This window comes from Scophthalmus maximus, chromosome 14 (assembly GCF_022379125.1).
Source record: "Scophthalmus maximus strain ysfricsl-2021 chromosome 14, ASM2237912v1, whole genome shotgun sequence".
In the NCBI taxonomy this organism is placed as follows: Eukaryota; Metazoa; Chordata; class Actinopteri; order Pleuronectiformes; family Scophthalmidae; genus Scophthalmus; species Scophthalmus maximus.
Window position 1 is genome coordinate 2,557,501 of NC_061528.1, and position 7,500 is coordinate 2,565,000.

The following is a 7,500-nucleotide window of genomic DNA, read 5'->3' on the forward strand; positions in this document are numbered from 1 at the left end:
GAAAGGCCCCAAAAGGTGATGCGGCCATTTTGAAATCCAAAGACGTCACTTTGAGTTTAACGTTTGGAGAAAAAGAAAATTGCAGTGTCAGTATTGTTTGTTTTAATAAACTTTCAGATCAAGGCAGGTCACTTCAGAGGTCACGCACAGAGGTCGCTGGTGACACGTGGCCAATCCCAGCCGTCCAAAAGATTCGGCGTCTGTTCTTCGACGGTCGATGTCGTTCAAGGTCCATAATCCGATCTGTTTAATGTTGGCTGGGGTGACTGTGTGTGACAGTGGTTTGTATAAAAAAAAACAACTATTGATTTGAGCCTGATGCTGCAGTGGTGCTGGTGTTTTGGAAAGTTTAACCACACATTATATCCACTTCATATTTACAAAAGCATTTATTAAGCATATGTTGTGCGGTTGTTGTGTCCCATTGGTTTCTGTACGGATGAATTCATGAAAAACAAATGTACAAAAGAACAATTTAAAGGTCACATTATATTTTTTTTTACAGCGTACAAATGTATAAATCTGCATTTTACAGCGGCATTAATGCAACTTGGACTTGATGACTTTGACTTCACTGAGCTATTGTAAAGAAATGAATGAAAAGCAGATGCCTGGAATGAAACATTTAAAAAGAAAAAATCCTAAACCTACAGCATTGTTTAGAATAAATCATGCTAAACCACTTTAAGAAGTCCCAGTCTAAATACTGTAGTGCAGCTGTGACGTCGAACCTTCTACTGGATGTCATGATCGTCCAGGAGACGCCCGTCAACACGCCATGTGTTGTTCCGTACATCCACACAAACACAGACATGTTAAGCCGGGGTCTGTGTGGAGGCGGAGAGGTGATGCGTTCGTATCTGTGCGTTTTCATATCAGACCTTCAATGACTCGAGCATAGAAGAGGAAGAAACAGATTGTGATCCAGGAAATAAAGGAACGAGCAGAGAGGAGAGAGTCTGCTGCCAACACGCACAGCTACTCTCCAACAGCATAAAACACAGAGCCGAGGGAGGGAGGGAGGGAGGGTGTGTGTGTGTGTGTGTGTGTGTGTGTGTGTGTGTGTGCGGCCCAGTGAGTTGGGCTCATTGGTCCATTACTGTACAAGTCGGAAACAGCTTTTGTCATTTCAACACACATACAGGAAGCACACACACACACACACACACACACACACACACACACACACACACACACACACACACACACACACACACACACACACACACACACACACACACACACACACACACACACACACACACACACACACACACACACACACACACACACACACCTTCATCTCTGTCTTTGACAGGAAAGCGCTGGTGAGTCAGAGTTTGGCTGAGGTCCCGCAGCTCCCTCTGCTCACCAACAGACGTGGTTGGGTCCATCGAGTCTTTCGCGGCTCGGTGTCCTGTAAATTTATCAACCCCGTCAACCACAACCTGACCTATAATCCGGCTATGAAGCCAACGGATCATGGAAGACATTTTGGTTTTAAGTCATTTCCACTGTGCCTCGAGGCAGAATGTGTTCATCACCACAAACTTTCCCTAAACTTCCCTAAATATGCTTTTGTTTCCTAAACCACAGCCGGGACTCGGGATGCGGGACCGAGGCCCAGCGACTCAGGTGCCGTTCATAAATGCAGCGCTTCCATCGCTGTTGCCTCTGAACAAACGTCCAGCCAGCGATTACGCTTGTCAAAAAGTATTGTCATCGTTATTCATTTGTATTATAACTTTATGATTATTAAACTGTTTCCTTCTGTGTCTGCAACTGTTGAGAAAGATACGAAGGATCATGTAAATGGTTTAAACTGTCGCTACAGTCTCACACACGCACCTGCACAAAACTGCAACATATACAATCAGAGTTGTTGTTCTTGACCCTCAACCTGCCTGTGACGGCTTCTGAGTGTATGAACGTGACAGAAAAATATGGCAGTCGACAGCAGCCGGGAGGAAAAAAACTGAGGAAGATGGAAGACGGAGAGAGACTGTACAGACTAGATCTGAAATATGTTTCAAGATCCCCCACATTTAATGAAATTGTCCCATCTCCAGAACAACAAACATGTCTGATTGGAATCCGAGGGGCCCGGACCGCTCGGAGGCTTCAAATCCTCAAATCCTGCAAACCTGCAGCAGCAGCTTGTCTGTCTGTCTGTCTGTTTATCTGTCTGTCTGTCTGCCTCTCTGTCTGTCTGTCTGTCTGTCTGCCTCTCTGTCTGTCTGTCTGTCTGTCTGACTGTCTGTCTGCCTCTCTGTCTGTCTGTCTGTCTGTCTGTCTGTCTGTCTGCCTCTCTGTCTGTCTGTCTGTCTGTCTGTCTGCCTCTCTGTCTGTCTGTCTGTCTGTCTGTCTGCCTCTCTGTCTGTCTGTCTGTCTGTCTGTCTGCCTCTCTGTCTGTCTGTCTGTCTGTCTCTCTGTCTGTCTGTCTGTCTGTCTCTCTGTCTGTCCGTCTCTCTGTCTGTCTGTCTGTCTGCCTCTCTGTCTGTCTGTCTGTCTGTCTGTCTGTCTCTCTGTCTGCTCTGTCTGTCTCTCTGTCTGTCTGTCTGTCTCTCTGTCTGTCTGTCTGTCCGTCTGCCTCCCTGTCTGTCTGTCTGTCTGTCTGTCTCTCTGTCTCTCTGTCTGTCTGTCTGTCTCTCTGTCTGTCTGCTGACATCCGCTGTCTCTCACCGAGCAGCGCCGCCTCTCCACAATGTGAGGATTCAGTCGTGTGTGTTCCCTGTTTTAGGACAAATCTCCACTCAAAAGAAGGGTCTTTCTTCTGTTCCTGTCCTCTAAAATGTCTGACATTGACTATAGGGAATTTGTATCTGGTGTTTTCACATTCCTCTCATGGAGGAGATGTCTGTTGCACTTCTCCGCAATTTGAAATTCAAACGAGTCCTGGGCGAGCTAGATTTGGTACGTCACAAATACAGACAGGTGTGTCAGCAGACAGTTAGCGTTAGCATTAGCAGTTAGCATCCATGAGAGGACAGCAGGTGTGTCAGCGGACAGTTAGCGTTAGCAGTTAGCATCCACGAGAGGACGGCAGGTGTGTTAGCGGACAGTCAGCGTTAGCGTTAGCAGTTAGCATCCACCAGAGGACGGCAGGTGTGTCAGCGGACAGTCAGCGTTAGCGTTAGCGTAAGCATTAGCAGTTGTTCACGTCTTGTTGTTCACATTCTTCCACCGGTCAACCTAGCGCGGGCAGCTGTGGTGGGCGGGGCCTGTTATTTGCATATCATGAATATTCAGTCTCAGATTTCCTCGATGAGGAGAGAGAGTGGATGGTGTCCAGCCCCATGCTGTTAGGCATAGCAGATTATTTTGATATACTTTAAACATGACTGGAGGGGATAAGACTTTAAAACACTGTCTACAAGTACTTTTTGATGGTTAAGTGAATTATGAATTGTCAAGTAGAAGTAACGATGTCAGTGTTTTCTGCACCACAGCTGTGTAATGTTGTTTCACTGATCTCTGTCTCTCTCGAGCTGCCGTCACTCTGACACTCGTCCAGCTCTGCAACAGCAGCCACGACGTTCTGCTCCGTTCACATGCCGCTGAGACAAACGGCCGCCGCCGACGGACGCAGCTGCTGTTGACATTAACTCATCACGTCTTAAATATGCTTGGTAATAAATGTGTTCCAGAGTGGAGGCTGCTGCAGCAGTGGGGCCTCCTCCACGCCGAGAGGTGTTTTCATTGCAGGCAGGGTTCGCTTCATGTCGGCAAGAACAAGATGATTCAATGAAGTAGGTTTGGACATTATTCATTATTCCCAAATGTGAGGCCAAATAATCTGGATCGCCCCCTGGTGGCCGGCTGCAGTACAGGTCAAAAAACCTGGGATTTCTCAATGTTCGTGGACGGGACATGGAGTCAAGTCAAAGTACACAGAAGAGACTCTGAGTCCAAGATGGCGACGCCCACATCCGGGAGGAGTATTTTAAATCTTACTGTAAATAAAAATGGCCCCTCGCAGGGAGGGAGCGGGAAGCCGTTTGGCAGTAGCTCCATTATTCTGCCTGTTGTTGCTCCTCCTGTTAGTCCTGTTATTTCGAATCCGTCAATGTCCTTTTCATTTGACACATTAGACGCTGAGGTACGACTTGATTTTCTTTTAAATGATTTTACGTTGACGAGTAAAACTGTCTCAGTCTCATCTAACCCTTTCTTTCCCAGTTTGCCTTTTCCAGGCTTTTAGCACATTGACGTGACATTCCCATCCCTCATCCTGCCAACGGAGCTCTGAAATGATGGAGAATCAGAAATGAATTACATGAATGTACAATTAAACACAATGACGTCTCACAGGTGGCGGCGCTTTTCCAGTCAAGGAATATTACGATCGGATTTTGCGTCACAGCGTGTGATGGCGGCTCGCGCTCAGATCAACATCCAGATGAACGCGACACAGTTTGTTCAACGTTTCATTTCATTTGAATTCTTCTGATCGTGTGACAGCAGGCGGGTAAATAAAACACCCGACGTCCCAAAGGGAAACTGAGAGAAAGGACAAAGAGAAAGAAACAAGATGTCGACTCTCCCATCTGTCATCTCTCTGTCCTTCTCTCATCTCATCCTCTCTCTCTCACTCAACAATCATAATTCATTGGCATCAAGTTAAATAACCGTGACATCAAAATGTCCCAAAGAGATTTAGGGAAATACCGCTGGAGCATGTTTTGTTCTCATCTTGGCTCGTGTCTTTCTCTTTGCTCTCACACACCTTTGATCCGACATGAGTTTTCTCCATCAGAGACGTTCATACACATAAACACCAGTACAGTGTGTGTGTGTGTGTGTGTTTGTGTGTGTGAGTGTGTTTGTACAGTAGCAATGCAGCTGTGATTACAGCAGCATATGGCTGGTAAACACACCAGAGACTAAATAACTTGGGGACATTCAATTGACTTGACATACGCAAGGAGACTTTTGAAGTGTGTGTGTGTGTGTGTGTGTGTGTGTGTGTGTGTGTGTGTGTGTGTGTGTGTGTGTGGTAGCATCACTCGCAGCCGGAATCCAAATCAGTGACATTATAATAAGAGAATAATGAGCTGTATTTGTTCAGCACTTTCCTTAAGAATGACAAGCGCTTCGAAAAAGGATAAAACATCAACTAAAATGAGATAAACTGACAAATGAAATTTCAAAATGTATAATTCACAGAGATTAAAGCTTAGAGAAAAGAATTACATTCAAGAAGAGGTTTAAAAGCAGCGCAGCGTGAACTTTTAATAAGTCTGGCGATGTTTAAAGTGGCCACACGATAAAGTGGATTTAAATATAGATATATATTATATTTATTCAGGTACTGTATGGTTTTCATAAAGGACAAACAGTGGAAATGGAAGAGACAGAACAACCATCAGAGAGAAAAGTATCCGGTCTATTTTCTGGTTCACTGAGCGACCGTTGCTAGGCAGAGAGAGGAAACAGCCGGCCGCGTCGCCTCGTTAGCATAAAATCACTCCGTGAATAAACTCCATAATAACCATGACGGAGCGACTGGCTCTGTCCCTCTCTGTCTCCGCGCGTCTGGACTCATTTACATGTTTCGCTGCGACGAGAGTCATGAATTCCGATTAAAGCTGCTTCAGTCAACAAACACAGAGCCAGAGTCAGAACTTCTGCTGTGGCCGAGCGCTTGTGATGATTTCTGTCCCTTTTTCATTTGAACAAGACAAGTTTCCCAACGGGCACAATGAAGTTGATCTCATCTCGTCGTATCGCATCAAACTACTGACTGCGAGTTTTGTTTCTTCCTACAACTACGTCGGGTGTTGCATCTGATTCCTCTTCCGGTTTCAACACGTTTTGGGCCACCGTATTCAAAATGGCGGCATACGCGGAAGTCGGGTCCACCTCATGTAACTGTAACTAGCTCGTTCAAAGTTTACGGGAATAAAACATGGGTTCATTGTTGCAGGCGATTATACATACATGAACACATAGTGATGGAGTATGTATAGAAATTCTGTGGAAACGTTCTTCTATATATTACACACTGTAGCTTTAACTCTCTGAAGTACAGTGGTTGAAGCTCAGTCAGGACATGCAGAGATTCCTCTCCGCTGCCGTTAGCAACAGGTTGTTTTCTGTGTTTTATTCCTTCTGGAGATCATCATCATCATCGTCGTCGTCATCATCATCACACGCATGTGAATCCAGAGTTGAACCTGGACTCAGTCCCGAGTCCTGCGTTGGATCACGTCAGCAGCCAAACGGAGCTGGACGGCGACTTGACTTTTTCACAGCGACTCACAGTTGTCGAGGTTTTTTTGGTGTTGTTTTCACACCAGTTCAGTTCAACTCCAAGTTATTAGTCAAAGGCACTTTCCCCCGACTCAGAGCAGGTAATGTGAAACGATCTGAGATAATTATAACTGCGGGGAGAAAATAATAGATATTGCAGCCTAATGATTTAGACAGTTGAGATATGAACAGCTGCTAAACATACTTGAAAAAAAACCTGAGAAATCTAATGTAAAGATAAGTACTGCAGCATTTCACACACACACACACACACACACACACACACACACACACACACACACACACACACAAACACAGTGTCTCTGTGATACATCACTGATTTAGTGCCTTACAGTGTTTCAAAGGGATAAAACTACACAAAAACCACTGTGACCATACCCAACCGCACACACACACACACACACACACACACACACACACACACACACACACACACACACACACACACACACACACACACACACACACACACACACACACACACACACACACACACACATACAGAAGTCTTCAGAAGTCTTTGAGGGAAACGCTCATGTTTTTTTCATTTGGTAGTGGGAACCAATGTTGCTCTAATGTTTTTGTTCCTGTGAAGTGTGTGTGTGTGTGTGTGTGTGTGTGTGTGTGTGTGTGTGTGTGTGTGTGTGTGTGTGTGTGTGTGTGTGTGTGTGTGCATGTGTGACATCAACAGTGTGTCCCATTTGTTTGATGCATGTATCCAGCGGGTTGCTACGGTTACCTCTGAACTCCCTGAATGACTTGCAGAAGTGATTATCCACGTCCAGGGAGCTCGCCTGCTCCCGGGAGCTGATCAGAAGTTCAAACTACAAGTTTAACCCACGACGAGCAACAGAAATATCTATATATATATATATATATATGTATGTACATAGATACGGATTTGAACTTCATTTTGTCCACACAATCCTGAAGAGACATGTACACACACACATTTCACAGGAGCCAAACTTAGGAGAGACATTTAATCCCATATTTCAAAATGAAAAAAATTACGTGTCATAGCAAGGTCACACACTCAGGAGATGACGTCACTGCTCGCAGGGTACGTGTGCGTGTGTGTGTGTGAGATACATTTTATCCTCACTATGTCTATTCTTGAGACAAACTGCAGGGGTAAGGTCACACACACACATTCGCCCACTCACACACACGCAGAGACACACAGCTGGTATTCAGTGTTTCCAGACGTGTTCATGTTAAAGGTCA

At 45.3% G+C, this 7,500-nt stretch overlaps 1 protein-coding gene across 2 annotated transcripts in view; it reads right to left on the reverse strand.

Annotated features, from left to right (window-relative positions):
• Positions 1-7,500, reverse strand: part of kalrna (kalirin RhoGEF kinase a) — a 103,444-nt gene that overhangs the window by 78,588 nt on the left and 17,356 nt on the right. The window lies entirely within an intron of this gene.